The sequence below is a fragment of the Pseudophryne corroboree genome, chromosome 4 (genome assembly GCF_028390025.1).
Source record: "Pseudophryne corroboree isolate aPseCor3 chromosome 4, aPseCor3.hap2, whole genome shotgun sequence".
In the NCBI taxonomy this organism is placed as follows: Eukaryota; Metazoa; Chordata; class Amphibia; order Anura; family Myobatrachidae; genus Pseudophryne; species Pseudophryne corroboree.
In genome coordinates this window covers 633,597,843-633,623,117 of record NC_086447.1, presented here as the reverse complement: position 1 = coordinate 633,623,117, position 25,275 = coordinate 633,597,843, and the positions used below count along the sequence as shown (strand labels likewise).

General features: G+C 36.1%; 27 non-coding genes across 27 annotated transcripts; all 27 read right to left on the bottom strand.

Moving 5' to 3' along the window:
* Nucleotides 1–35: 35 nt before the first annotated feature.
* Nucleotides 36–128, bottom strand: TRNAI-UAU (transfer RNA isoleucine (anticodon UAU)). The gene is given in 2 exon segments: nt 36–71; nt 91–128. It is a non-coding gene; the product is annotated as a tRNA-Ile (tRNA).
* An 812-nt stretch (nt 129–940) lies between these two features.
* TRNAI-UAU (transfer RNA isoleucine (anticodon UAU)) lies at nt 941–1,033 on the bottom strand. The gene is given in 2 exon segments: nt 941–976; nt 996–1,033. It is a non-coding gene; the product is annotated as a tRNA-Ile (tRNA).
* An 811-nt stretch (nt 1,034–1,844) lies between these two features.
* TRNAI-UAU (transfer RNA isoleucine (anticodon UAU)) lies at nt 1,845–1,937 on the bottom strand. Its single transcript is given in 2 exon segments — nt 1,845–1,880; nt 1,900–1,937. It is a non-coding gene; the product is annotated as a tRNA-Ile (tRNA).
* Nucleotides 1,938–2,747: 810 nt separating this feature from the next.
* On the bottom strand, nt 2,748–2,840 carry TRNAI-UAU (transfer RNA isoleucine (anticodon UAU)). The gene is given in 2 exon segments: nt 2,748–2,783; nt 2,803–2,840. It is a non-coding gene; the product is annotated as a tRNA-Ile (tRNA).
* An 804-nt stretch (nt 2,841–3,644) lies between these two features.
* Nucleotides 3,645–3,737, bottom strand: TRNAI-UAU (transfer RNA isoleucine (anticodon UAU)). The gene is given in 2 exon segments: nt 3,645–3,680; nt 3,700–3,737. It is a non-coding gene; the product is annotated as a tRNA-Ile (tRNA).
* An 810-nt stretch (nt 3,738–4,547) lies between these two features.
* TRNAI-UAU (transfer RNA isoleucine (anticodon UAU)) lies at nt 4,548–4,640 on the bottom strand. Its single transcript is given in 2 exon segments — nt 4,548–4,583; nt 4,603–4,640. It is a non-coding gene; the product is annotated as a tRNA-Ile (tRNA).
* Nucleotides 4,641–5,450: 810 nt separating this feature from the next.
* TRNAI-UAU (transfer RNA isoleucine (anticodon UAU)) lies at nt 5,451–5,543 on the bottom strand. The gene is given in 2 exon segments: nt 5,451–5,486; nt 5,506–5,543. It is a non-coding gene; the product is annotated as a tRNA-Ile (tRNA).
* An 804-nt stretch (nt 5,544–6,347) lies between these two features.
* On the bottom strand, nt 6,348–6,440 carry TRNAI-UAU (transfer RNA isoleucine (anticodon UAU)). The gene is given in 2 exon segments: nt 6,348–6,383; nt 6,403–6,440. It is a non-coding gene; the product is annotated as a tRNA-Ile (tRNA).
* An 810-nt stretch (nt 6,441–7,250) lies between these two features.
* Nucleotides 7,251–7,343, bottom strand: TRNAI-UAU (transfer RNA isoleucine (anticodon UAU)). Its single transcript is given in 2 exon segments — nt 7,251–7,286; nt 7,306–7,343. It is a non-coding gene; the product is annotated as a tRNA-Ile (tRNA).
* Nucleotides 7,344–8,155: 812 nt separating this feature from the next.
* Nucleotides 8,156–8,248, bottom strand: TRNAI-UAU (transfer RNA isoleucine (anticodon UAU)). The gene is given in 2 exon segments: nt 8,156–8,191; nt 8,211–8,248. It is a non-coding gene; the product is annotated as a tRNA-Ile (tRNA).
* Nucleotides 8,249–9,058: 810 nt separating this feature from the next.
* TRNAI-UAU (transfer RNA isoleucine (anticodon UAU)) lies at nt 9,059–9,151 on the bottom strand. Its single transcript is given in 2 exon segments — nt 9,059–9,094; nt 9,114–9,151. It is a non-coding gene; the product is annotated as a tRNA-Ile (tRNA).
* Nucleotides 9,152–9,955: 804 nt separating this feature from the next.
* TRNAI-UAU (transfer RNA isoleucine (anticodon UAU)) lies at nt 9,956–10,048 on the bottom strand. Its single transcript is given in 2 exon segments — nt 9,956–9,991; nt 10,011–10,048. It is a non-coding gene; the product is annotated as a tRNA-Ile (tRNA).
* Nucleotides 10,049–10,858: 810 nt separating this feature from the next.
* Nucleotides 10,859–10,951, bottom strand: TRNAI-UAU (transfer RNA isoleucine (anticodon UAU)). Its single transcript is given in 2 exon segments — nt 10,859–10,894; nt 10,914–10,951. It is a non-coding gene; the product is annotated as a tRNA-Ile (tRNA).
* An 812-nt stretch (nt 10,952–11,763) lies between these two features.
* On the bottom strand, nt 11,764–11,856 carry TRNAI-UAU (transfer RNA isoleucine (anticodon UAU)). The gene is given in 2 exon segments: nt 11,764–11,799; nt 11,819–11,856. It is a non-coding gene; the product is annotated as a tRNA-Ile (tRNA).
* An 810-nt stretch (nt 11,857–12,666) lies between these two features.
* TRNAI-UAU (transfer RNA isoleucine (anticodon UAU)) lies at nt 12,667–12,759 on the bottom strand. The gene is given in 2 exon segments: nt 12,667–12,702; nt 12,722–12,759. It is a non-coding gene; the product is annotated as a tRNA-Ile (tRNA).
* An 804-nt stretch (nt 12,760–13,563) lies between these two features.
* TRNAI-UAU (transfer RNA isoleucine (anticodon UAU)) lies at nt 13,564–13,656 on the bottom strand. The gene is given in 2 exon segments: nt 13,564–13,599; nt 13,619–13,656. It is a non-coding gene; the product is annotated as a tRNA-Ile (tRNA).
* Nucleotides 13,657–14,475: 819 nt separating this feature from the next.
* On the bottom strand, nt 14,476–14,568 carry TRNAI-UAU (transfer RNA isoleucine (anticodon UAU)). Its single transcript is given in 2 exon segments — nt 14,476–14,511; nt 14,531–14,568. It is a non-coding gene; the product is annotated as a tRNA-Ile (tRNA).
* An 814-nt stretch (nt 14,569–15,382) lies between these two features.
* On the bottom strand, nt 15,383–15,475 carry TRNAI-UAU (transfer RNA isoleucine (anticodon UAU)). The gene is given in 2 exon segments: nt 15,383–15,418; nt 15,438–15,475. It is a non-coding gene; the product is annotated as a tRNA-Ile (tRNA).
* Nucleotides 15,476–16,278: 803 nt separating this feature from the next.
* TRNAI-UAU (transfer RNA isoleucine (anticodon UAU)) lies at nt 16,279–16,371 on the bottom strand. The gene is given in 2 exon segments: nt 16,279–16,314; nt 16,334–16,371. It is a non-coding gene; the product is annotated as a tRNA-Ile (tRNA).
* Nucleotides 16,372–17,185: 814 nt separating this feature from the next.
* On the bottom strand, nt 17,186–17,278 carry TRNAI-UAU (transfer RNA isoleucine (anticodon UAU)). The gene is given in 2 exon segments: nt 17,186–17,221; nt 17,241–17,278. It is a non-coding gene; the product is annotated as a tRNA-Ile (tRNA).
* An 814-nt stretch (nt 17,279–18,092) lies between these two features.
* Nucleotides 18,093–18,185, bottom strand: TRNAI-UAU (transfer RNA isoleucine (anticodon UAU)). The gene is given in 2 exon segments: nt 18,093–18,128; nt 18,148–18,185. It is a non-coding gene; the product is annotated as a tRNA-Ile (tRNA).
* An 803-nt stretch (nt 18,186–18,988) lies between these two features.
* TRNAI-UAU (transfer RNA isoleucine (anticodon UAU)) lies at nt 18,989–19,081 on the bottom strand. The gene is given in 2 exon segments: nt 18,989–19,024; nt 19,044–19,081. It is a non-coding gene; the product is annotated as a tRNA-Ile (tRNA).
* An 814-nt stretch (nt 19,082–19,895) lies between these two features.
* TRNAI-UAU (transfer RNA isoleucine (anticodon UAU)) lies at nt 19,896–19,988 on the bottom strand. Its single transcript is given in 2 exon segments — nt 19,896–19,931; nt 19,951–19,988. It is a non-coding gene; the product is annotated as a tRNA-Ile (tRNA).
* An 810-nt stretch (nt 19,989–20,798) lies between these two features.
* On the bottom strand, nt 20,799–20,891 carry TRNAI-UAU (transfer RNA isoleucine (anticodon UAU)). Its single transcript is given in 2 exon segments — nt 20,799–20,834; nt 20,854–20,891. It is a non-coding gene; the product is annotated as a tRNA-Ile (tRNA).
* An 814-nt stretch (nt 20,892–21,705) lies between these two features.
* TRNAI-UAU (transfer RNA isoleucine (anticodon UAU)) lies at nt 21,706–21,798 on the bottom strand. Its single transcript is given in 2 exon segments — nt 21,706–21,741; nt 21,761–21,798. It is a non-coding gene; the product is annotated as a tRNA-Ile (tRNA).
* A 1,725-nt stretch (nt 21,799–23,523) lies between these two features.
* TRNAI-UAU (transfer RNA isoleucine (anticodon UAU)) lies at nt 23,524–23,616 on the bottom strand. The gene is given in 2 exon segments: nt 23,524–23,559; nt 23,579–23,616. It is a non-coding gene; the product is annotated as a tRNA-Ile (tRNA).
* An 810-nt stretch (nt 23,617–24,426) lies between these two features.
* TRNAI-UAU (transfer RNA isoleucine (anticodon UAU)) lies at nt 24,427–24,519 on the bottom strand. The gene is given in 2 exon segments: nt 24,427–24,462; nt 24,482–24,519. It is a non-coding gene; the product is annotated as a tRNA-Ile (tRNA).
* Between the last annotated feature and the right edge of the window lie 756 nt (nt 24,520–25,275).

The window sequence follows — 25,275 nt, the reverse complement described above, 5'->3', positions numbered from 1 at the left end:
GACATAAGAAAAGGAAAAAAAACAGTATACAAAGATGCTCCAGGTAAGGCTTGAACTCACAACCTCGGCATTGCTCAACAAATACTGTTTTATAAGTACCGCGCGCTGACCAATTGCGCCACTGGAGCGCTTTGCAACCTTGATTGGTTATGCTAGATGTGGATTTTATTCAATGCAATCAGTACAGTCATAAGAATTGAAAAAGAAAATCATTTTTGGTGATGAATGATGAGCAACAAAGGAACATGCATGCCAGATGGCACTTGAATAAGCTGTCCACTGTGATAGAAAAGGTTTAAAAAACAACAACAACAATGTTATCATAATTAATGTCATATTTTAGCTTCTGTGGTCATTTTTTACAAGCTAAACACTGCAAGACTGTTTTACAGTTGAAGCAAGGATAAAATATCAACTCTAGTGATGAGACACTTGCTGTAATGACTTCCAACTCAGACAGGACTTAAACCCACAACCACTGGCTTAGGAGAACAGTGCCTTACCCATTATGCCAGTGGTGCTTACTGATGTTCTTATTTAAGACTGTTAGGTTTTTAATAGTCAATTATTTATTTTTGAGGAAAAAGTGAAGCTGTTTACTGTGTTCTTTGCATTACCAAGTCCAGCAAGAAATGTGCTGGTACTATCCAGAGCTGTCAGTATGGATTATCATGCTATATTGCAGAAAATCAATTTGATGCAACTGCTTTACCAACAGTATGTTAATCTTTTCCATTGCTCTTTTGTTGGCTGACTGAAGGAAGATATGCAGTGCATTTGAACCAAAGCAGATGTGTGCTGACAACTTAAATGCACAATCATGTTTGTGTTTTTTCTTTCTTTCTTCCATCCTTTGTAATATCATATTAAATATTAAGGTAGCAGTTTATAATCAATGACTAATGACACAAGAAAAGGAAAAAAAAACAGTATACAAAGATGCTCCAGGTGAGGCTTGAACTCACAACCTCGGCATTGCTGAACAGATACTGTTTTATAAGTACCACGCACTGACCAATTGCGCCACTGGAGCACTTTGCAGCATTAATTGGTTATGCTAGATGTGGATTTTATTCAATACAATCAGTACAGTCATAAGAATTGAAAAAGAAAATCATTTTTGGTGATGAATGATGAGCAACAAAGGAACATGCATGCCAGATGGCACTTGAATAAGCTGTCCACGGTGATAGAAAATGTTTAAAAAACAACAACAACAACAACAATGTTATCATAATTAATGTCATATTTTAGCTTCTGTGGTCATTTTTTACAAGCTAAACACTGCAAGACAGTTTTACAGTTGAAGCAAGGATAAAATATCAACTCTAGTGATGAGACACTTGCTGTAATACTTCCACCCCATATGGGACTTGGACCCCCTGGCTTAGGAGGGCGGTGACTTATCCATTATACCAGTGGTGCTTACTGATGTTCTTATTTAAGACTGTTAGGTTTTTAATAGTCAATTATTTATTTTTGAGGAAAAAGTGAAGCTGTTTACTGTGTTCTTTGCATTACCAAGTCCAGCAAGAAATGTGCTGGTACTATCCAGAGCTGTAAGTATGGATTATCATGCTATATTGCAGAAAATCAATTTGATGCAACTGCTTTACCAACAGTATGTTAATCTTTTCCATTGCTGTTTTATTGGCTGACTGAAGGAAAATATGCAGTGCATTTGAACCAAAGCAGATGTGTGCTGACAACTTAAATGCACAATCATGTTTGTGTTTTTTCATTCTTTCTTCCATCCTTTGTAATATCATATTAAATATTAAGGTAGCAGTTTATAATCAATGACTAATGACATAAAAAAAGGAAAAAAAAAAACTATACAAAGCTGCTCTAGGTGAGGCTTGAACTCACAACCTCGGCATTGCTCAACAGATACTGTCTTATAAGTACCGCGCGCTGACCAATTGCGCCACTGGAGCACTTTGCAGCATTAATTGGTTATGCTAGATGTGGATTTTATTCAATACAATCAGTACAGTCATAAGAATTGAAAAAGAAAATAATTTTTGGTGATAAATGATGAGCAACAAAGGAACATGCATGCCAGATGGCACTTGAATAAGCTGTCCACTGTGATAGAAAAGGTTTAAAAAACAACAACAACAATGTTATCATAATTAATGTCATATTTTAGCTTCTGTGGTCATTTTTTACAAGCTAAACACTGCAAGACTGTTATACAGTTGAAGCAAGGATAAAATATCAACTCAAGTGATGAGACACTTGCTGTAATGACTTCCAACTCAGACGGGACTTAAACCCACAACCACTGGCTTAGGAGAACAGTGCCTTATCCATTATGCCAGTGGTGCTTACTGATGTCCTTATTTAAGACTGTTAGGTTTTTAATAGTCAATTATTTATTTTTGAGGAAAAAGTGAAGCTGTTTACTGTGTTCTTTGCATTACCAAGTCCAGCAAGAAATGTGCTGGTACTATCCAGAGCTGTTAGTATGGATTATCATGCTATATTGCAGAAAATCAATTTGATGCAACTGCTTTACCAACAGTATGTTATTCTTTTCCATTGCTGTTTTGATGGCTGACTGAAGGAAGATATGCAGTGCATTTGAACCAAAGCAGATGTGTGCTGACAAGTTAAATGCACAATCATGTTTGTGTTTTTTCTTTCTTTCTTCCATCCTTTGTAATATCATATTAAATATTAAGGTAGCAGTTTATTTTCAATGACTAATGACATAAGAAAAGGAAAAAAACAGTACACAAAGATGCTCCAGGTGAGGCTTGAACTCACAACCTCGGCATTGCTCAACAGATACTGTCTTATAAGTACCGCGCGCTGACCAATTGCGCCACTGGAGCACTTTGCAACATTGATTGGTTATGCTAGATGTGGATTTTATTCAATGCAATCAGTACAGTCATAAGAATTGAAAAAGAAAATCATTTTTGGTGATGAATGATGAGCAACAAAGGAACATGCATGCCAGATGGCACTTGAATAAGCTGTCCACTGTGATAGAAAAGGTTTAAAAAACAACAACAACAATGTTATCATAATAAATGTCATATTTTAGCTTCTGTGGTCATTTTTTGCAAGCTAAACACTGCAAGACTGTTCTACAGTTGAAGCAAGGATAAAATATCAACTCTAGTGATGAGACACTTGCTGTAATGACTTCCACCCCATATGGAACTTGGACCCCCTGTCTTAGGAGGGCAGTGACTTATCCATTATGCCAGTGGTGCTTACTGATGTTCTTATTTAAGACTATTAGGTTTTTAATAGTCAATTATTTATTTTTGAGGAAAAAGTGAAGCTGTTTACTGTGTTCTTTGCATTACCAAGTCCAGCAAGAAATGTGCTGGTACTATCCAGAGCTGTCAGTATGGATTATCATGCTATATTGCAGAAAATCAATTTGATGCAACTGCTTTACCAACAGTATGTTAATCTTTTCCATTGCTGTTTTGTTGGCTGACTGAAGGAAGATATGCAGTGCATTTGAACCAAAGCAGATGTGTGCTGACAAGTTAAATGCACAATCATGTTTGTGTTTTTTCTTTCTTTCTTCCATCCTTTGTAATATCATATTAAATATTAAGGTAGCAGTTTATAATCAATGACTAATGACATAAGAAAAGGAAAAAAACAGTATACAAAGATGCTCCAGGTGAGGCTTGAACTCACAACCTCGGCATTGCTCAACAGAAACTGTCTTATAAGTACCGCGCGCTGACCAATTGCGCCACTGGAGCACTTTGCAGCGTTAGTTGGTTATGCTAGATGTGGATTTTATTCAATACAATCAGTACAGTCATAAGAATTGAAAATGAAAATCATTTTTGGTGATGAATGATGAGCAACAAAGGAACATGCATGCTAGAAGCACTTGAATAAGCTGTCCACGGTGATAGAAAAGGTTTAAAAAACAACAACAACAATGTTAGCATAATTAATGTCATATTTTAGCTTCTGTGGTCATTTTTTACAAGCTAAACACTGCAAGACATTTTTACAGTTGAAGCAAGGATAAAATATCAACTCAAGTGATGAGACACTTGCTGTAATGACTTCCAACTCAGACGGGACTTAAACCCACAACCACTGGCTTAGGAGAACAGTGCCTTATCCATTATGCCAGTGGTGCTTACTGATGTCCTTATTTAAGACTGATAGGTTTTTAATAGTCAATTATTTATTTTTGAAAAAAAGTGAAGCTGTTTACTGTGTTCTTTGCATTACCAAGTCCAGCAAGAAATGTGCTATTACTATCCAGAGCTGTCAGTATGGATTATCATGCTATATTGCAGAAAATCAATTTGATGCAACTGCTTTACCAACAGTATGTTAATCTTTTCCATTGCTGTTTTGTTGGCTGACTGAAGGAAGATATGCAGTGCATTTGAACCAAAGCAGATGTGTGCTGACAACTTAAATGCACAATCATGTTTGTGTGTTTTCTTTCTTTCTTCCATCCTTTGTAATATCATATTAAATATTAAGGTAGCAGTTTATAATCAATGACTAATGACATAAAAAAAGGAAAAAAATAAACTATACAAAGCTGCTCTAGGTGAGGCTTGAACTCACAACCTCGGCATTGCTCAACAGATACTGTCTTATAAGTACCGCGCGCTGACCAATTGCGCCACTGGAGCACTTTGCAGCATTAATTGGTTATGCTAGATGTGGATTTTATTCAATACAATCAGTACAGTCATAAGAATTGAATAAGAAAATAATTTTTGGTGATAAATGATGAGCAACAAAGGAACATGCATGCCAGATGGCACTTGAATAAGCTGTCCACTGTGATAGAAAAGGTTTAAAAAACAACAACAACAATGTTATCATAATTAATGTCATATTTTAGCTTCTGTGGTCATTTTTTACAAGCTAAACACTGCAAGACTGTTATACAGTTGAAGCAAGGATAAAATATCAACTCAAGTGATGAGACACTTGCTGTAATGACTTCCAACTCAGACGGGACTTAAACCCACAACCACTGGCTTAGGAGAACAGTGCCTTATCCATTATGCCAGTGGTGCTTACTGATGTCCTTATTTAAGACTGTTAGGTTTTTAATAGTCAATTATTTATTTTTGAGGAAAAAGTGAAGCTGTTTACTGTGTTCTTTGCATTACCAAGTCCAGCAAGAAATGTGCTGGTACTATCCAGAGCTGTTAGTATGGATTATCATGCTATATTGCAGAAAATCAATTTGATGCAACTGCTTTACCAACAGTATGTTATTCTTTTCCATTGCTGTTTTGATGGCTGACTGAAGGAAGATATGCAGTGCATTTGAACCAAAGCAGATGTGTGCTGACAAGTTAAATGCACAATCATGTTTGTGTTTTTTCTTTCTTTCTTCCATCCTTTGTAATATCATATTAAATATTAAGGTAGCAGTTTATTTTCAATGACTAATGACATAAGAAAAGGAAAAAAACAGTACACAAAGATGCTCCAGGTGAGGCTTGAACTCACAACCTCGGCATTGCTCAACAGATACTGTCTTATAAGTACCGCGCGCTGACCAATTGCGCCACTGGAGCACTTTGCAACATTGATTGGTTATGCTAGATGTGGATTTTATTCAATGCAATCAGTACAGTCATAAGAATTGAAAAAGAAAATCATTTTTGGTGATGAATGATGAGCAACAAAGGAACATGCATGCCAGATGGCACTTGAATAAGCTGTCCACTGTGATAGAAAAGGTTTAAAAAACAACAACAACAATGTTATCATAATAAATGTCATATTTTAGCTTCTGTGGTCATTTTTTGCAAGCTAAACACTGCAAGACTGTTCTACAGTTGAAGCAAGGATAAAATATCAACTCTAGTGATGAGACACTTGCTGTAATGACTTCCACCCCATATGGAACTTGGACCCCCTGTCTTAGGAGGGCAGTGACTTATCCATTATGCCAGTGGTGCTTACTGATGTTCTTATTTAAGACTATTAGGTTTTTAATAGTCAATTATTTATTTTTGAGGAAAAAGTGAAGCTGTTTACTGTGTTCTTTGCATTACCAAGTCCAGCAAGAAATGTGCTGGTACTATCCAGAGCTGTCAGTATGGATTATCATGCTATATTGCAGAAAATCAATTTGATGCAACTGCTTTACCAACAGTATGTTAATCTTTTCCATTGCTGTTTTGTTGGCTGACTGAAGGAAGATATGCAGTGCATTTGAACCAAAGCAGATGTGTGCTGACAAGTTAAATGCACAATCATGTTTGTGTTTTTTCTTTCTTTCTTCCATCCTTTGTAATATCATATTAAATATTAAGGTAGCAGTTTATAATCAATGACTAATGACATAAGAAAAGGAAAAAAACAGTATACAAAGATGCTCCAGGTGAGGCTTGAACTCACAACCTCGGCATTGCTCAACAGAAACTGTCTTATAAGTACCGCGCGCTGACCAATTGCGCCACTGGAGCACTTTGCAGCGTTAGTTGGTTATGCTAGATGTGGATTTTATTCAATACAATCAGTACAGTCATAAGAATTGAAAATGAAAATCATTTTTGGTGATGAATGATGAGCAACAAAGGAACATGCATGCTAGAAGCACTTGAATAAGCTGTCCACGGTGATAGAAAAGGTTTAAAAAACAACAACAACAATGTTAGCATAATTAATGTCATATTTTAGCTTCTGTGGTCATTTTTTACAAGCTAAACACTGCAAGACATTTTTACAGTTGAAGCAAGGATAAAATATCAACTCAAGTGATGAGACACTTGCTGTAATGACTTCCAACTCAGACGGGACTTAAACCCACAACCACTGGCTTAGGAGAACAGTGCCTTATCCATTATGCCAGTGGTGCTTACTGATGTCCTTATTTAAGACTGATAGGTTTTTAATAGTCAATTATTTATTTTTGAAAAAAAGTGAAGCTGTTTACTGTGTTCTTTGCATTACCAAGTCCAGCAAGAAATGTGCTATTACTATCCAGAGCTGTCAGTATGGATTATCATGCTATATTGCAGAAAATCAATTTGATGCAACTGCTTTACCAACAGTATGTTAATCTTTTCCATTGCTGTTTTGTTGGCTGACTGAAGGAAGATATGCAGTGCATTTGAACCAAAGCAGATGTGTGCTGACAACTTAAATGCACAATCATGTTTGTGTGTTTTCTTTCTTTCTTCCATCCTTTGTAATATCATATTAAATATTAAGGTAGCAGTTTATAATCAATGACTAATGACATAAAAAAAGGAAAAAAATAAACTATACAAAGCTGCTCTAGGTGAGGCTTGAACTCACAACCTCGGCATTGCTCAACAGATACTGTCTTATAAGTACCGCGCGCTGACCAATTGCGCCACTGGAGCACTTTGCAGCATTAATTGGTTATGCTAGATGTGGATTTTATTCAATACAATCAGTACAGTCATAAGAATTGAATAAGAAAATAATTTTTGGTGATAAATGATGAGCAACAAAGGAACATGCATGCCAGATGGCACTTGAATAAGCTGTCCACTGTGATAGAAAAGGTTTAAAAAACAACAACAACAATGTTATCATAATTAATGTCATATTTTAGCTTCTGTGGTCATTTTTTACAAGCTAAACACTGCAAGACTGTTTTACAGTTGAAGCAAGGATAAAATATCAACTCAAGTGATGAGACACTTGCTGTAATGACTTCCAACTCTGACGGGACTTAAACCCACAACCACTGGCTTAGGAGAACAGTGCCTTATCCATTATGCCAGTGGTGCTTACTGATGTCCTTATTTAAGACTGTTAGGTTTATAATAGTCAATTATTTATTTTTGAGGAAAAAGTGAAGCTGTTTACTGTGTTCTTTGCATTACCAAGTCCAGCAAGAAATGTGCTGGTACTATCCAGAGCTGTCAGTATGGATTATCATGCTATATTGCAGAAAATCAATTTGATGCAACTGCTTTACCAACAGTATGTTATTCTTTTCCATTGCTGTTTTGTTGGCTGACTGAAGGAAGATATGCAGTGCATTTGAACCAAAGCAGATGTGTGCTGACAACTTAAATGCACAATCATGTTTGTGTGTTTTCTTTCTTTCTTCCATCCTTTGTAAGATCATATTAAATATTAAGGCTACCAGTTTATAATCAATGACTAATGACATAAGAAAAGGAAAAAAAACAGTATACAAAGATGCTCCAGGTAAGGCTTGAACTCACAACCTCGGCATTGCTCAACAGATACTGTCTTATAAGTACCGCGCGCTGACCAATTGCGCCACTGGAGCGCTTTGCAACCTTGATTGGTTATGCTAGATGTGGATTTTATTCAATGCAATCAGTACAGTCATAAGAATTGAAAAAGAAAATCATTTTTGGTGATGAATGATGAGCAACAAAGGAACATGCATGCCAGATGGCACTTGAATAAGCTATCCACTGTGATAGAAAAGGTTTAAAAAACAACAACAACAATGTTATCATAATTAATGTCATATTTTAGCTTCTGTGGTCATTTTTTACAAGCTAAACACTGCAAGACTGTTTTACAGTTGAAGCAAGGATAAAATATCAACTCAAGTGATGAGACACTTGCTGTAATGACTTCCAACTCAGACGGGACTTAAACCCACAACCACTGGCTTAGGAGAACAGTGCCTTATCCATTATGCCAGTGGTGCTTACTGATGTACTTATTTAAGACTGTTAGGTTTTTAATAGTCAATTATTTATTTTTGAGGAAAAAGTGAAGCTGTTTACTGTGTTCTTTGCATTACCAAGTCCAGCAAGAAATGTGCTGGTACAATCCAGAGCTGTCAGTATGGATTATCATGCTATATTGCAGAAAATCAATTTGATGCAACTGCTTTACCAACAGTATGTTATTCTTTTCCATTGCTGTTTTGATGGCTGACTGAAGGAAGATATGCAGTGCATTTGAACCAAAGCAGATGTGTGCTGACAAGTTAAATGCACAATCATGTTTGTGTTTTTTCTTTCTTTCTTCCATCCTTTGTAATATCATATTAAATATTAAGGTAGCAGTTTATTTTCAATGACTAATGACATAAGAAAAGGAAAAAAACAGTACACAAAGATGCTCCAGGTGAGGCTTGAACTCACAACCTCGGCATTGCTCAACAGATACTGTCTTATAAGTACCGCGCGCTGACCAATTGCGCCACTGGAGCACTTTGCAACATTGATTGGTTATGCTAGATGTGGATTTTATTCAATGCAATCAGTACAGTCATAAGAATTGAAAAAGAAAATCATTTTTGGTGATGAATGATGAGCAACAAAGGAACATGCATGCCAGATGGCACTTGAATAAGCTGTCCACTGTGATAGAAAAGGTTTAAAAAACAACAACAACAATGTTATCATAATAAATGTCATATTTTAGCTTCTGTGGTCATTTTTTGCAAGCTAAACACTGCAAGACTGTTCTACAGTTGAAGCAAGGATAAAATATCAACTCTAGTGATGAGACACTTGCTGTAATGACTTCCACCCCATATGGAACTTGGACCCCCTGTCTTAGGAGGGCAGTGACTTATCCATTATGCCAGTGGTGCTTACTGATGTTCTTATTTAAGACTATTAGGTTTTTAATAGTCAATTATTTATTTTTGAGGAAAAAGTGAAGCTGTTTACTGTGTTCTTTGCATTACCAAGTCCAGCAAGAAATGTGCTGGTACTATCCAGAGCTGTCAGTATGGATTATCATGCTATATTGCAGAAAATCAATTTGATGCAACTGCTTTACCAACAGTATGTTAATCTTTTCCATTGCTGTTTTGTTGGCTGACTGAAGGAAGATATGCAGTGCATTTGAACCAAAGCAGATGTGTGCTGACAAGTTAAATGCACAATCATGTTTGTGTTTTTTCTTTCTTTCTTCCATCCTTTGTAATATCATATTAAATATTAAGGTAGCAGTTTATAATCAATGACTAATGACATAAGAAAAGGAAAAAAACAGTATACAAAGATGCTCCAGGTGAGGCTTGAACTCACAACCTCGGCATTGCTCAACAGAAACTGTCTTATAAGTACCGCGCGCTGACCAATTGCGCCACTGGAGCACTTTGCAGCGTTAGTTGGTTATGCTAGATGTGGATTTTATTCAATACAATCAGTACAGTCATAAGAATTGAAAATGAAAATCATTTTTGGTGATGAATGATGAGCAACAAAGGAACATGCATGCTAGAAGCACTTGAATAAGCTGTCCACGGTGATAGAAAAGGTTTAAAAAACAACAACAACAATGTTAGCATAATTAATGTCATATTTTAGCTTCTGTGGTCATTTTTTACAAGCTAAACACTGCAAGACATTTTTACAGTTGAAGCAAGGATAAAATATCAACTCAAGTGATGAGACACTTGCTGTAATGACTTCCAACTCAGACGGGACTTAAACCCACAACCACTGGCTTAGGAGAACAGTGCCTTATCCATTATGCCAGTGGTGCTTACTGATGTCCTTATTTAAGACTGATAGGTTTTTAATAGTCAATTATTTATTTTTGAAAAAAAGTGAAGCTGTTTACTGTGTTCTTTGCATTACCAAGTCCAGCAAGAAATGTGCTATTACTATCCAGAGCTGTCAGTATGGATTATCATGCTATATTGCAGAAAATCAATTTGATGCAACTGCTTTACCAACAGTATGTTAATCTTTTCCATTGCTGTTTTGTTGGCTGACTGAAGGAAGATATGCAGTGCATTTGAACCAAAGCAGATGTGTGCTGACAACTTAAATGCACAATCATGTTTGTGTGTTTTCTTTCTTTCTTCCATCCTTTGTAATATCATATTAAATATTAAGGTAGCAGTTTATAATCAATGACTAATGACATAAAAAAAGGAAAAAAATAAACTATACAAAGCTGCTCTAGGTGAGGCTTGAACTCACAACCTCGGCATTGCTCAACAGATACTGTCTTATAAGTACCGCGCGCTGACCAATTGCGCCACTGGAGCACTTTGCAGCATTAATTGGTTATGCTAGATGTGGATTTTATTCAATACAATCAGTACAGTCATAAGAATTGAATAAGAAAATAATTTTTGGTGATAAATGATGAGCAACAAAGGAACATGCATGCCAGATGGCACTTGAATAAGCTGTCCACTGTGATAGAAAAGGTTTAAAAAACAACAACAACAATGTTATCATAATTAATGTCATATTTTAGCTTCTGTGGTCATTTTTTACAAGCTAAACACTGCAAGACTGTTTTACAGTTGAAGCAAGGATAAAATATCAACTCAAGTGATGAGACACTTGCTGTAATGACTTCCAACTCTGACGGGACTTAAACCCACAACCACTGGCTTAGGAGAACAGTGCCTTATCCATTATGCCAGTGGTGCTTACTGATGTCCTTATTTAAGACTGTTAGGTTTATAATAGTCAATTATTTATTTTTGAGGAAAAAGTGAAGCTGTTTACTGTGTTCTTTGCATTACCAAGTCCAGCAAGAAATGTGCTGGTACTATCCAGAGCTGTCAGTATGGATTATCATGCTATATTGCAGAAAATCAATTTGATGCAACTGCTTTACCAACAGTATGTTATTATTTTCCATTGCTGTTTTGTTGGCTGACTGAAGGAAGATATGCAGTGCATTTGAACCAAAGCAGATGTGTGCTGACAACTTAAATGCACAATCATGTTTGTGTGTTTTCTTTCTTTCTTCCATCCTTTGTAAGATCATATTAAATATTAAGGCTACCAGTTTATAATCAATGACTAATGACATAAGAAAAGGAAAAAAAACAGTATACAAAGATGCTCCAGGTAAGGCTTGAACTCACAACCTCGGCATTGCTCAACAGATACTGTCTTATAAGTACCGCGCGCTGACCAATTGCGCCACTGGAGCGCTTTGCAACCTTGATTGGTTATGCTAGATGTGGATTTTATTCAATGCAATCAGTACAGTCATAAGAATTGAAAAAGAAAATCATTTTTGGTGATGAATGATGAGCAACAAAGGAACATGCATGCCAGATGGCACTTGAATAAGCTATCCACTGTGATAGAAAAGGTTTAAAAAACAACAACAACAATGTTATCATAATTAATGTCATATTTTAGCTTCTGTGGTCATTTTTTACAAGCTAAACACTGCAAGACTGTTTTACAGTTGAAGCAAGGATAAAATATCAACTCAAGTGATGAGACACTTGCTGTAATGACTTCCAACTCAGACGGGACTTAAACCCACAACCACTGGCTTAGGAGAACAGTGCCTTATCCATTATGCCAGTGGTGCTTACTGATGTACTTATTTAAGACTGTTAGGTTTTTAATAGTCAATTATTTATTTTTGAGGAAAAAGTGAAGCTGTTTACTGTGTTCTTTGCATTACCAAGTCCAGCAAGAAATGTGCTGGTACAATCCAGAGCTGTCAGTATGGATTATCATGCTATATTGCAGAAAATCAATTTGATGCAACTGCTTTACCAACAGTATGTTATTCTTTTCCATTGCTGTTTTGATGGCTGACTGAAGGAAGATATGCAGTGCATTTGAACCAAAGCAGATGTGTGCTGACAAGTTAAATGCACAATCATGTTTGTGTTTTTTCTTTCTTTCTTCCATCCTTTGTAATATCATATTAAATATTAAGGTAGCAGTTTATAATCAATGACTAATGACATAAGAAAAGGAAAAAAACAGTACACAAAGATGCTCCAGGTGAGGCTTGAACTCACAACCTCGGCATTGCTCAACAGATACTGTCTTATAAGTACCGCGCGCTGACCAATTGCGCCACTGGAGCACTTTGCAACATTGATTGGTTATGCTAGATGTGGATTTTATTCAATGCAATCAGTACAGTCATAAGAATTGAAAAAGAAAATCATTTTTGGTGATGAATGATGAGCAACAAAGGAACATGCATGCCAGATGGCACTTGAATAAGCTGTCCACTGTGATAGAAAAGGTTTAAAAAACAACAACAACAATGTTATCATAATAAATGTCATATTTTAGCTTCTGTGGTCATTTTTTGCAAGCTAAACACTGCAAGACTGTTCTACAGTTGAAGCAAGGATAAAATATCAACTCTAGTGATGAGACACTTGCTGTAATGACTTCCACCCCATATGGAACTTGGACCCCCTGTCTTAGGAGGGCAGTGACTTATCCATTATGCCAGTGGTGCTTACTGATGTTCTTATTTAAGACTATTAGGTTTTTAATAGTCAATTATTTATTTTTGAGGAAAAAGTGAAGCTGTTTACTGTGTTCTTTGCATTACCAAGTCCAGCAAGAAATGTGCTGGTACTATCCAGAGCTGTCAGTATGGATTATCATGCTATATTGCAGAAAATCAATTTGATGCAACTGCTTTACCAACAGTATGTTAATCCTTTCCATTGCTGTTTTGTTGGCTGACTGAAGGAAGATATGCAGTGCATTTGAACCAAAGCAGATGTGTGCTGACAAGTTAAATGCACAATCATGTTTGTGTTTTTTCTTTCTTTCTTCCATCCTTTGTAATATCATATTAAATATTAAGGTAGCAGTTTATAATCAATGACTAATGACATAAGAAAAGGAAAAAAACAGTATACAAAGATGCTCCAGGTGAGGCTTGAACTCACAACCTCGGCATTGCTCAACAGATACTGTTTTATAAGTACCGCGCGCAGACCAATTGCGCCACTGGAGCACTTTGCAGCGTTAGTTGGTTATGCTAGATGTGGATTTTATTCAATACAATCAGTACAGTCATAAGAATTGAAAATGAAAATCATTTTTGGTGATGAATGATGAGCAACAAAGGAACATGCATGCTAGAAGCACTTGAATAAGCTGTCCACGGTGATAGAAAAGGTTTAAAAAACAACAACAACAACAACAACAATGTTAGCATAATTAATGTCATATTTTAGCTTCTGTGGTCATTTTTTACAAGCTAAACACTGCAAGACATTTTTACAGTTGAAGCAAGGATAAAATATCAACTCAAGTGATGAGACACTTGCTGTAATGACTTCCAACTCAGACGGGACTTAAACCCACAACCACTGGCTTAGGAGAACAGTGCCTTATCCATTATGCCAGTGGTGCTTACTGATGTCCTTATTTAAGACTGATAGGTTTTTAATAGTCAATTATTTATTTTTGAAAAAAAGTGAAGCTGTTTACTGTGTTCTTTGCATTACCAAGTCCAGCAAGAAATGTGCTATTACTATCCAGAGCAGTCAGTATGGATTATCATGCTATATTGCAGAAAATCAATTTGATGCAACTGCTTTACCAACAGTATGTTAATCTTTTCCATTGCTGTTTTGTTGGCTGACTGAAGGAAGATATGCAGTGCATTTGAACCAAAGCAGATGTGTGCTGACAACTTAAATGCACAATCATGTTTGTGTGTTTTCTTTCTTTCTTCCATCCTTTGTAAGATCATATTAAATATTAAGGCTACCAGTTTATAATCAATGACTAATGACATAAGAAAAGGAAAAAAAACAATATACAAAGATGCTCCAGGTAAGGCTTGAACTCACAACCTTGGCATTGCTCAACAGATACTGTTTTATAAGTACCACGCGCTGACCAATTGCGCCACTGGAGCGCTTTGCAACATTGATTGGTTATGCTAGATGTGGATTTTATTCAATGCAATCAGTACAGTCATAAGAATTGAAAAAGAAAATCATTTTTGGTGATGAATGATGAGCAACAAAGGAACATGCATGCCAGATGGCACTTGAATAAGCTGTCCACTGTGATAGAAAAGGTTTAAAAAACAACAACAACAATGTTATCATAATTAATGTCATATTTTAGCTTCTGTGGTCATTTTTTACAAGCTAAACACTGCAAGACTGTTTTACAGTTGAAGCAAGGATAAAATATCAACTCAAGTGATGAGACACTTGCTGTAATGACTTCCAACTCAGACGGGACTTAAACCCACAACCACTGGCTTAGGAGAACAGTGCCTTATCCATTATGCCAGTGGTGCTTACTGATGTCCTTAATTAAGACTGTTAGGTTTTTAATAGTCAATTATTTATTTTTGAGGAAAAAGTGAAGCTGTTTACTGTGTTCTTTGCATTACCAAGTCCAGCAAGAAATGTGCTGGTACTATCCAGAGCTGTCAGTATGGATTATCATGCTATATTGCAGAAAATCTATTTGATGCAACTGCTTTACCAACAGTATGTTATTCTTTTCCATTGCTGTTTTGATGGCTGACTGAAGGAAGATATGCAGTGCATTATTTTGAACCAAAGCAGATGTGTGCTGACAAGTTAAATGCACAATCATGTTTGTGTTTTTTCTTTCTTTCTTCCATCCTTTGTAATATCATATTAAATATTAAGGTAGCAGTTTATAATCAATGACTAATGACATAAGAAAAGGAAAAAAACAGTACACAAAGATGCTCCAGGTGAGGCTTGAACTCACAACCTCGGCATTGCTCAACAGATACTGTCTTATAAGTACCGCGCGCTGACCAATTGCGCCACTGGAGCACTTTGCAACATTGATTGGTTATGCTAGATGTGGATTTTATTCAATGCAATCAGTACAGTCATAAGAATTGAAAAAGAAAATCATTTTTGGTGATGAATGATGAGCAACAAAGGAACATGCATGCCAGATGGCACTTGAATAAGCTGTCCACTGTGATAGAAAAGGTTTAAAAAAAACAACAACAATATTATCATAATAAATGTCATATTTTAGCTTCTGTGGTCATTTTTTGCAAGCTAAACACTGCAAGACTGTTCTACAGTTGAAGCAAGGATAAAATATCAACTCTAGTGATGAGACACTTGCTGTAATGACTTCCACCCCATATGGAACTTGGACCCCCTGTCTTAGGAGGGCAGTGACTTATCCATTATGCCAGTGGTGCTTACTGATGTTCTTATTTAAGACTATTAGGTTTTTAATAGTCAATTATTTATTTTTGAGGAAAAAGTGAAGCTGTTTACTGTGTTCTTTGCATTACCAAGTCCAGCAAGAAATGTGCTGGTACTATCCAGAGCTGTCAGTATGGATTATCATGCTATATTGCAGAAAATCAATTTGATGCAACTGCTTTACCAACAGTATGTTAATCTTTTCCATTGCTGTTTTGTTGGCTGACTGAAGGAAGATATGCAGTGCATTTGAACCAAAGCAGATGTGTGCTGACAAGTTAAATGCACAATCATGTTTGTGTTTTTTCTTTCTTTCTTCCATCCTTTGTAATATCATATTAAATATTAAGGTAGCAGTTTATAATCAATGACTAATGACATAAGAAAAGGAAAAAAACAGTATACAAAGATGCTCCAGGTGAGGCTTGAACTCACAACCTCGGCATTGCTCAACAGATACTGTCTTATAAGTACCGCGCGCTGACCAATTGCGCCACTGGAGCACTTTGCAGCGTTAGTTGGTTATGCTAGATGTGGATTTTATTCAATACAATCAGTACAGTCATAAGAATTGAAAATGAAAATCATTTTTGGTGATGAATGATGAGCAACAAAGGAACATGCATGCTAGAAGCACTTGAATAAGCTGTCCACGGTGATAGAAAAGGTTTAAAAAACAACAACAACAATGTTAGCATAATTAATGTCATATTTTAGCTTCTGTGGTCATTTTTTACAAGCTAAACACTGCAAGACATTTTTACAGTTGAAGCAAGGATAAAATATCAACTCAAGTGATGAGACACTTGTTGTAATGACTTCCAACTCAGACGGGACTTAAACCCACAACCACTGGCTTAGGAGAACAGTGCCTTATCCATTATGCCAGTGGTGCTTACTGATGTCCTTATTTAAGACTGATAGGTTTTTAATAGTCAATTATTTATTTTTGAAAAAAAGTGAAGCTGTTTACTGTGTTCTTTGCATTACCAAGTCCAGCAAGAAATGTGCTATTACTATCCAGAGCTGTCAGTATGGATTATCATGCTATATTGCAGAAAATCAATTTGATGCAACTGCTTTACCAACAGTATGTTAATCTTTTCCATTGCTGTTTTGTTGGCTGACTGAAGGAAGATATGCAGTGCATTTGAACCAAAGCAGATGTGTGCTGACAACTTAAATGCACAATCATGTTTGTGTGTTTTCTTTCTTTCTTTATTCCATCCTTTGTAAGATCATATTAAATATTAAGGCTACCAGTTTATAATCAATGACTAATGACATAAGAAAAGGAAAAAAAACAATATACAAAGATGCTCCAGGTAAGGCTTGAACTCACAACCTTGGCATTGCTCAACAGATACTGTTTTATAAGTACCACGCGCTGACCAATTGCGCCACTGGAGCGCTTTGCAACATTGATTGGTTATGCTAGATGTGGATTTTATTCAATGCAATCAGTACAGTCATAAGAATTGAAAAAGAAAATCATTTTTGGTGATGAATGATGAGCAACAAAGGAACATGCATGCCAGATGGCACTTGAATAAGCTGTCCACTGTGATAGAAAAGGTTTAAAAAACAACAACAACAATGTTATCATAATTAATGTCATATTTTAGCTTCTGTGGTCATTTTTTACAAGCTAAACACTGCAAGACTGTTTTACAGTTGAAGCAAGGATAAAATATCAACTCAAGTGATGAGACACTTGCTGTAATGACTTCCAACTCAGACGGGACTTAAACCCACAACCACTGGCTTAGGAGAACAGTGCCTTATCCATTATGCCAGTGGTGCTTACTGATGTCCTTAATTAAGACTGTTAGGTTTTTAATAGTCAATTATTTATTTTTGAGGAAAAAGTGAAGCTGTTTACTGTGTTCTTTGCATTACCAAGTCCAGCAAGAAATGTGCTGGTACTATCCAGAGCTGTCAGTATGGATTATCATGCTATATTGCAGAAAATCTATTTGATGCAACTGCTTTACCAACAGTATGTTATTCTTTTCCATTGCTGTTTTGATGGCTGACTGAAGGAAGATATGCAGTGCATTATTTTGAACCAAAGCAGATGTGTGCTGACAAGTTAAATGCACAATCATGTTTGTGTTTTTTCTTTCTTTCTTCCATCCTTTGTAATATCATATTAAATATTAAGGTAGCAGTTTATAATCAATGACTAATGACATAAGAAAAGGAAAAAAACAGTACACAAAGATGCTCCAGGTGAGGCTTGAACTCACAACCTCGGCATTGCTCAACAGATACTGTCTTATAAGTACCGCGCGCTGACCAATTGCGCCACTGGAGCACTTTGCAACATTGATTGGTTATGCTAGATGTGGATTTTATTCAATGCAATCAGTACAGTCATAAGAATTGAAAAAGAAAATCATTTTTGGTGATGAATGATGAGCAACAAAGGAACATGCATGCCAGATGGCACTTGAATAAGCTGTCCACTGTGATAGAAAAGGTTTAAAAAAAACAACAACAATATTATCATAATAAATGTCATATTTTAGCTTCTGTGGTCATTTTTTGCAAGCTAAACACTGCAAGACTGTTCTACAGTTGAAGCAAGGATAAAATATCAACTCTAGTGATGAGACACTTGCTGTAATGACTTCCACCCCATATGGAACTTGGACCCCCTGTCTTAGGAGGGCAGTGACTTATCCATTATGCCAGTGGTGCTTACTGATGTTCTTATTTAAGACTATTAGGTTTTTAATAGTCAATTATTTATTTTTGAGGAAAAAGTGAAGCTGTTTACTGTGTTCTTTGCATTACCAAGTCCAGCAAGAAATGTGCTGGTACTATCCAGAGCTGTCAGTATGGATTATCATGCTATATTGCAGAAAATCAATTTGATGCAACTGCTTTACCAACAGTATGTTAATCTTTTCCATTGCTGTTTTGTTGGCTGACTGAAGGAAGATATGCAGTGCATTTGAACCAAAGCAGATGTGTGCTGACAAGTTAAATGCACAATCATGTTTGTGTTTTTTCTTTCTTTCTTCCATCCTTTGTAATATCATATTAAATATTAAGGTAGCAGTTTATAATCAATGACTAATGACATAAGAAAAGGAAAAAAACAGTATACAAAGATGCTCCAGGTGAGGCTTGAACTCACAACCTCGGCATTGCTCAACAGATACTGTCTTATAAGTACCGCGCGCTGACCAATTGCGCCACTGGAGCACTTTGCAGCGTTAGTTGGTTATGCTAGATGTGGATTTTATTCAATACAATCAGTACAGTCATAAGAATTGAAAATGAAAATCATTTTTGGTGATGAATGATGAGCAACAAAGGAACATGCATGCTAGAAGCACTTGAATAAGCTGTCCACGGTGATAGAAAAGGTTTAAAAAACAACAACAACAATGTTAGCATAATTAATGTCATATTTTAGCTTCTGTGGTCATTTTTTACAAGCTAAACACTGCAAGACATTTTTACAGTTGAAGCAAGGATAAAATATCAACTCAAGTGATGAGACACTTGTTGTAATGACTTCCAACTCAGACGGGACTTAAACCCACAACCACTGGCTTAGGAGAACAGTGCCTTATCCATTATGCCAGTGGTGCTTACTGATGTCCTTATTTAAGACTGATAGGTTTTTAATAGTCAATTATTTATTTTTGAAAAAAAGTGAAGCTGTTTACTGTGTTCTTTGCATTACCAAGTCCAGCAAGAAATGTGCTATTACTATCCAGAGCTGTCAGTATGGATTATCATGCTATATTGCAGAAAATCAATTTGATGCAACTGCTTTACCAACAGTATGTTAATCTTTTCCATTGCTGTTTTGTTGGCTGACTGAAGGAAGATATGCAGTGCATTTGAACCAAAGCAGATGTGTGCTGACAACTTAAATGCACAATCATGTTTGTGTGTTTTCTTTCTTTCTTTATTCCATCCTTTGTAAGATCATATTAAATATTAAGGCTACCAGTTTATAATCAATGACTAATGACATAAGAAAAGGAAAAAAAACAGTATACAAAGATGCTCCAGGTAAGGCTTGAACTTACAACCTCGGCATTGCTCAACAGATACTGTTTTATAAGTACCGCGCGCTGACCAATTGCGCCACTGGAGCGCTTTGCAACATTGATTGGTTATGCTAGATGTGGATTTTATTCAATGCAATCAGTACAGTCATAAGAATTGAAAAAGAAAATCATTTTTGGTGATGAATGATGAGCAACAAAGGAACATGCATGCCAGATGGCACTTGAATAAGCTGTCCACTGTGATAGAAAAGGTTTAAAAAACAACAACAACAATGTTATCATAATTAATGTCATATTTTAGCTTCTGTGGTCATTTTTTACAAGTTAAACACTGCAAGACTGTTTTACAGTTGAAGCAAGGATAAAATATCAACTCAAGTGATGAGACACTTGCTGTAATGAATTCCAACTCAGACGGGACTTAAACCCACAACCACTGGCTTAGGAGAACAGTGCCTTATCCATTATGCCAGTGGTGCTTACTGATGTCCTTATTTAAGACTGTTAGGTTTTTAATAGTCAATTATTTATTTTTGAGGAAAAAGTGAAGCTGTTTACTGTGTTCTTTGCATTACCAAGTCCAGCAAGAAATGTGCTGGTACTATTCAGAGCTGTCAGTATGGATTATCATGCTATATTGCAGAAAATCAATTTGATGCAACTGCTTTACCAACAGTATGTTATTCTTTTCCATTGCTGTTTTGATGGCTGACTGAAGGAAGATATGCAGTGCATTTGAACCAAAGCAGATGTGTGCTGACAAGTTAAATGCACAATCATGTTTGTGTTTTTTCTTTCTTTCTTCCATCCTTTGTAATATCATATTAAATATTAAGGTAGCAGTTTATAATCAATGACTAATGACATAAGAAAAGGAAAAAAACATTACACGAAGATGCTCCAGGTGAGGCTTGAACTCACAACCTCGGCATTGCTCAACAGATACTGTCTTATAAGAACCGCGCGCTGACCAATTGCGCCACTGGAGCACTTTGCAGCGTTAATTGGTTATGCTAGATGTGGATTTTATTCAATACAATCAGTACAGTCATAAGAATTGAAAAAGAAAATCATTTTTGGTGATGAATGATGAGCAACAAAGAAACATGCATGCCAGATGGCACTTGAATAAGCTGTCCACGGTGATAGAAAAGGTTTAAAAAACAACAACAACAACAATGTTAGCATAATTAATGTCATATTTTAGCTTCTGTGGTCATTTTTTACAAGCTAAACACTGCAAGACATTTTTACAGTTGAAGCAAGGATAAAATATCAACTCAAGTGATGAGACACTTGCTGTAATGACTTCCAACTCAGACGGGACTTAAACCCACAACCACTGGCTTAGGAGAACAGTGCCTTATCCATTATGCCAGTGGTGCTTACTGATGTCCTTATTTAAGACTGATAGGTTTTTAATAGTCAATTATTTATTTTTGAAAAAAAGTGAAGCTGTTTACTGTGTTCTTTGCATTACCAAGTCCAGCAAGAAATGTGCTATTACTATCCAGAGCAGTCAGTATGGATTATCATGCTATATTGCAGAAAATCAATTTGATGCAACTGCTTTACCAACAGTATGTTAATCTTTTCCATTGCTGTTTTGTTGGCTGACTGAAGGAAGATATGCAGTGCATTTGAACCAAAGCAGATGTGTGCTGACAACTTAAATGCACAATCATGTTTGTGTGTTTTCTTTCTTTCTTCCATCCTTTGTAAGATCATATTAAATATTAAGGCTACCAGTTTATAATCAATGACTAATGACATAAGAAAAGGAAAAAAAACAATATACAAAGATGCTCCAGGTAAGGCTTGAACTCACAACCTCGGCATTGCTCAACAGATACTGTTTTATAAGTACCGCGCGCTGACCAATTGCGCCACTGGAGCGCTTTGCAACATTGATTGGTTATGCTAGATGTGGATTTTATTCAATGCAATCAGTACAGTCATAAGAATTGAAAAAGAAAATCATTTTTGGTGATGAATGATGAGCAACAAAGGAACATGCATGCCAGATGGCACTTGAATAAGCTGTCCACGGTGATAGAAAATGTTTAAAAAACAACAACAACAACAACAATGTTATCATAATTAATGTCATATTTTAGCTTCTGTGGTCATTTTTTACAAGCTAAACACTGCAAGACTGTTTTACAGTTGAAGCAAGGATAAAATATCAACTCTAGTGATGAGACACTTGCTGTAATGACTTCCAACTCAGACAGGACTTAAACCCACAACCACTGGCTTAGGAGAACAGTGCCTTACCCATTATGCCAGTGGTGCTTACTGATGTTCTTATTTAAGACTGTTAGGTTTTTAATAGTCAATTATTTATTTTTGAGGAAAAAGTGAAGCTGTTTACTGTGTTCTTTGCATTACCAAGTCCAGCAAGAAATGTGCTGGTACTATCCAGAGCTGTCAGTATGGATTATCATGCTATATTGCAGAAAATCAATTTGATGCAACTGCTTTACCAACAGTATGTTAATCTTTTCCATTGCTCTTTTGTTGGCTGACTGAAGGAAGATATGCAGTGCATTTGAACCAAAGCAGATGTGTGCTGACAACTTAAATGCACAATCATGTTTGTGTTTTTTCTTTCTTTCTTCCATCCTTTGTAATATCATATTAAATATTAAGGTAGCAGTTTATAATCAATGACTAATGACACAAGAAAAGGAAAAGAAAACAGTATACAAAGATGCTCCAGGTGTGGCTTGAACTCACAACCTCGGCATTGCTGAACAGATACTGTCTTATAAGTACCACGCACTGACCAATTGCGCCACTGGAGCACTTTGCAGCATTAATTGGTTATGCTAGATGTGGATTTTATTCAATACAATCAGTACAGTCATAAGAATTGAAAAAGAAAATCATTTTTGGTGATGAATGATGAGCAACAAAGGAACATGCATGCCAGATGGCACTTGAATAAGCTGTCCACGGTGATAGAAAATGTTTAAAAAACAACAACAACAACAACAACAATGTTATCATAATTAATGTCATATTTTAGCTTCTGTGGTCATTTTTTACAAGCTAAACACTGCAAGACTGTTTTACAGTTGAAGCAAGGATAAAATATCAACTCTAGTGATGAGACACTTGCTGTAATACTTCCACCCCATATGGGACTTGGACCCCCTGGCTTAGGAGGGCGGTGACTTATCCATTATACCAGTGGTGCTTACTGATGTTCTTATTTAAGACTGTTAGGTTTTTAATAGTCAATTATTTATTTTTGAGGAAAAAGTGAAGCTGTTTACTGTGTTCTTTGCATTACCAAGTCCAGCAAGAAATGTGCTGGTACTATCCAGAGCTGTAAGTATGGATTATCATGCTATATTGCAGAAAATCAATTTGATGCAACTGCTTTACCAACAGTATGTTAATCTTTTCCATTGCTGTTTTATTGGCTGACTAAAGGAAAATATGCAGTGCATTTGAACCAAAGCAGATGTGTGCTGACAACTTAAATGCACAATCATGTTTGTGTTTTTTCATTCTTTCTTCCATCCTTTGTAATATCATATTAAATATTAAGGTAGCAGTTTATAATCAATGACTAATGACATAAAAAAAGGAAAAAAAAAAACTATACAAAGCTGCTCTAGGTGAGGCTTGAACTCACAACCTCGGCATTGCTCAACAGATACTGTCTTATAAGTACCGCGCGCTGACCAATTGCGCCACTGGAGCACTTTGCAGCATTAATTGGTTATGCTAGATGTGGATTTTATTCAATACAATCAGTACAGTCATAAGAATTGAAAAAGAAAATAATTTTTGGTGATAAATGATGAGCAACAAAGGAACATGCATGCCAGATGGCACTTGAATAAGCTGTCCACTGTGATAGAAAAGGTTTAAAAAACAACAACAACAATGTTATCATAATTAATGTCATATTTTAGCTTCTGTGGTCATTTTTTACAATCTAAACACTGCAAGACTGTTATACAGTTGAAGCAAGGATAAAATATCAACTCAAGTGATGAGACACTTGCTGTAATGACTTCCAACTCAGACGGGACTTAAACCCACAACCACTGGCTTAGGAGAACAGTGCCTTATCCATTATGCCAGTGGTGCTTACTGATGTCCTTATTTAAGACTGTTAGGTTTTTAATAGTCAATTATTTATTTTTGAGGAAAAAGTGAAGCTGTTTACTGTGTTCTTTGCATTACCAAGTCCAGCAAGAAATGTGCTGGTACTATCCAGAGCTGTTAGTATGGATTATCATGCTATATTGCAGAAAATCAATTTGATGCAACTGCTTTACCAACAGTATGTTATTCTTTTCCATTGCTGTTTTGATGGCTGACTGAAGGAAGATATGCAGTGCATTTGAACCAAAGCAGATGTGTGCTGACAAGTTAAATGCACAATCATGTTTGTGTTTTTTCTTTCTTTCTTCCATCCTTTGTAATATCATATTAAATATTAAGGTAGCAGTTTATTTTCAATGACTAATGACATAAGAAAAGGAAAAAAACAGTACACAAAGATGCTCCAGGTGAGGCTTGAACTCACAACCTCGGCATTGCTCAACAGATACTGTCTTATAAGTACCGCGCGCTGACCAATTGCGCCACTGGAGCACTTTGCAACATTGATTGGTTATGCTAGATGTGGATTTTATTCAATGCAATCAGTACAGTCATAAGAATTGAAAAAGAAAATCATTTTTGGTGATGAATGATGAGCAACAAAGGAACATGCATGCCAGATGGCACTTGAATAAGCTGTCCACTGTGATAGAAAAGGTTTAAAAAACAACAACAACAATGTTATCATAATAAATGTCATATTTTAGCTTCTGTGGTCATTTTTTGCAAGCTAAACACTGCAAGACTGTTCTACAGTTGAAGCAAGGATAAAATATCAACTCAAGTGATGAGACACTTGCTGTAATGACTTCCACCCCATATGGAACTTGGACCCCCTGTCTTAGGAGGGCAGTGACTTATCCATTATGCCAGTGGTGCTTACTGATGTTCTTATTTAAGACTATTAGGTTTTTAATAGTCAATTATTTATTTTTGAGGAAAAAGTGAAGCTGTTTACTGTGTTCTTTGCATTACCAAGTCCAGCAAGAAATGTGCTGGTACTATCCAGAGCTGTCAGTATGGATTATCATGCTATATTGCAGAAAATCAATTTGATGCAACTGCTTTACCAACAGTATGTTAATCTTTTCCATTGCTGTTTTGTTGGCTGACTGAAGGAAGATATGCAGTGCATTTGAACCAAAGCAGATGTGTGCTGACAAGTTAAATGCACAATCATGTTTGTGTTTTTTCTTTCTTTCTTCCATCCTTTGTAATATCATATTAAATATTAAGGTAGCAGTTTAT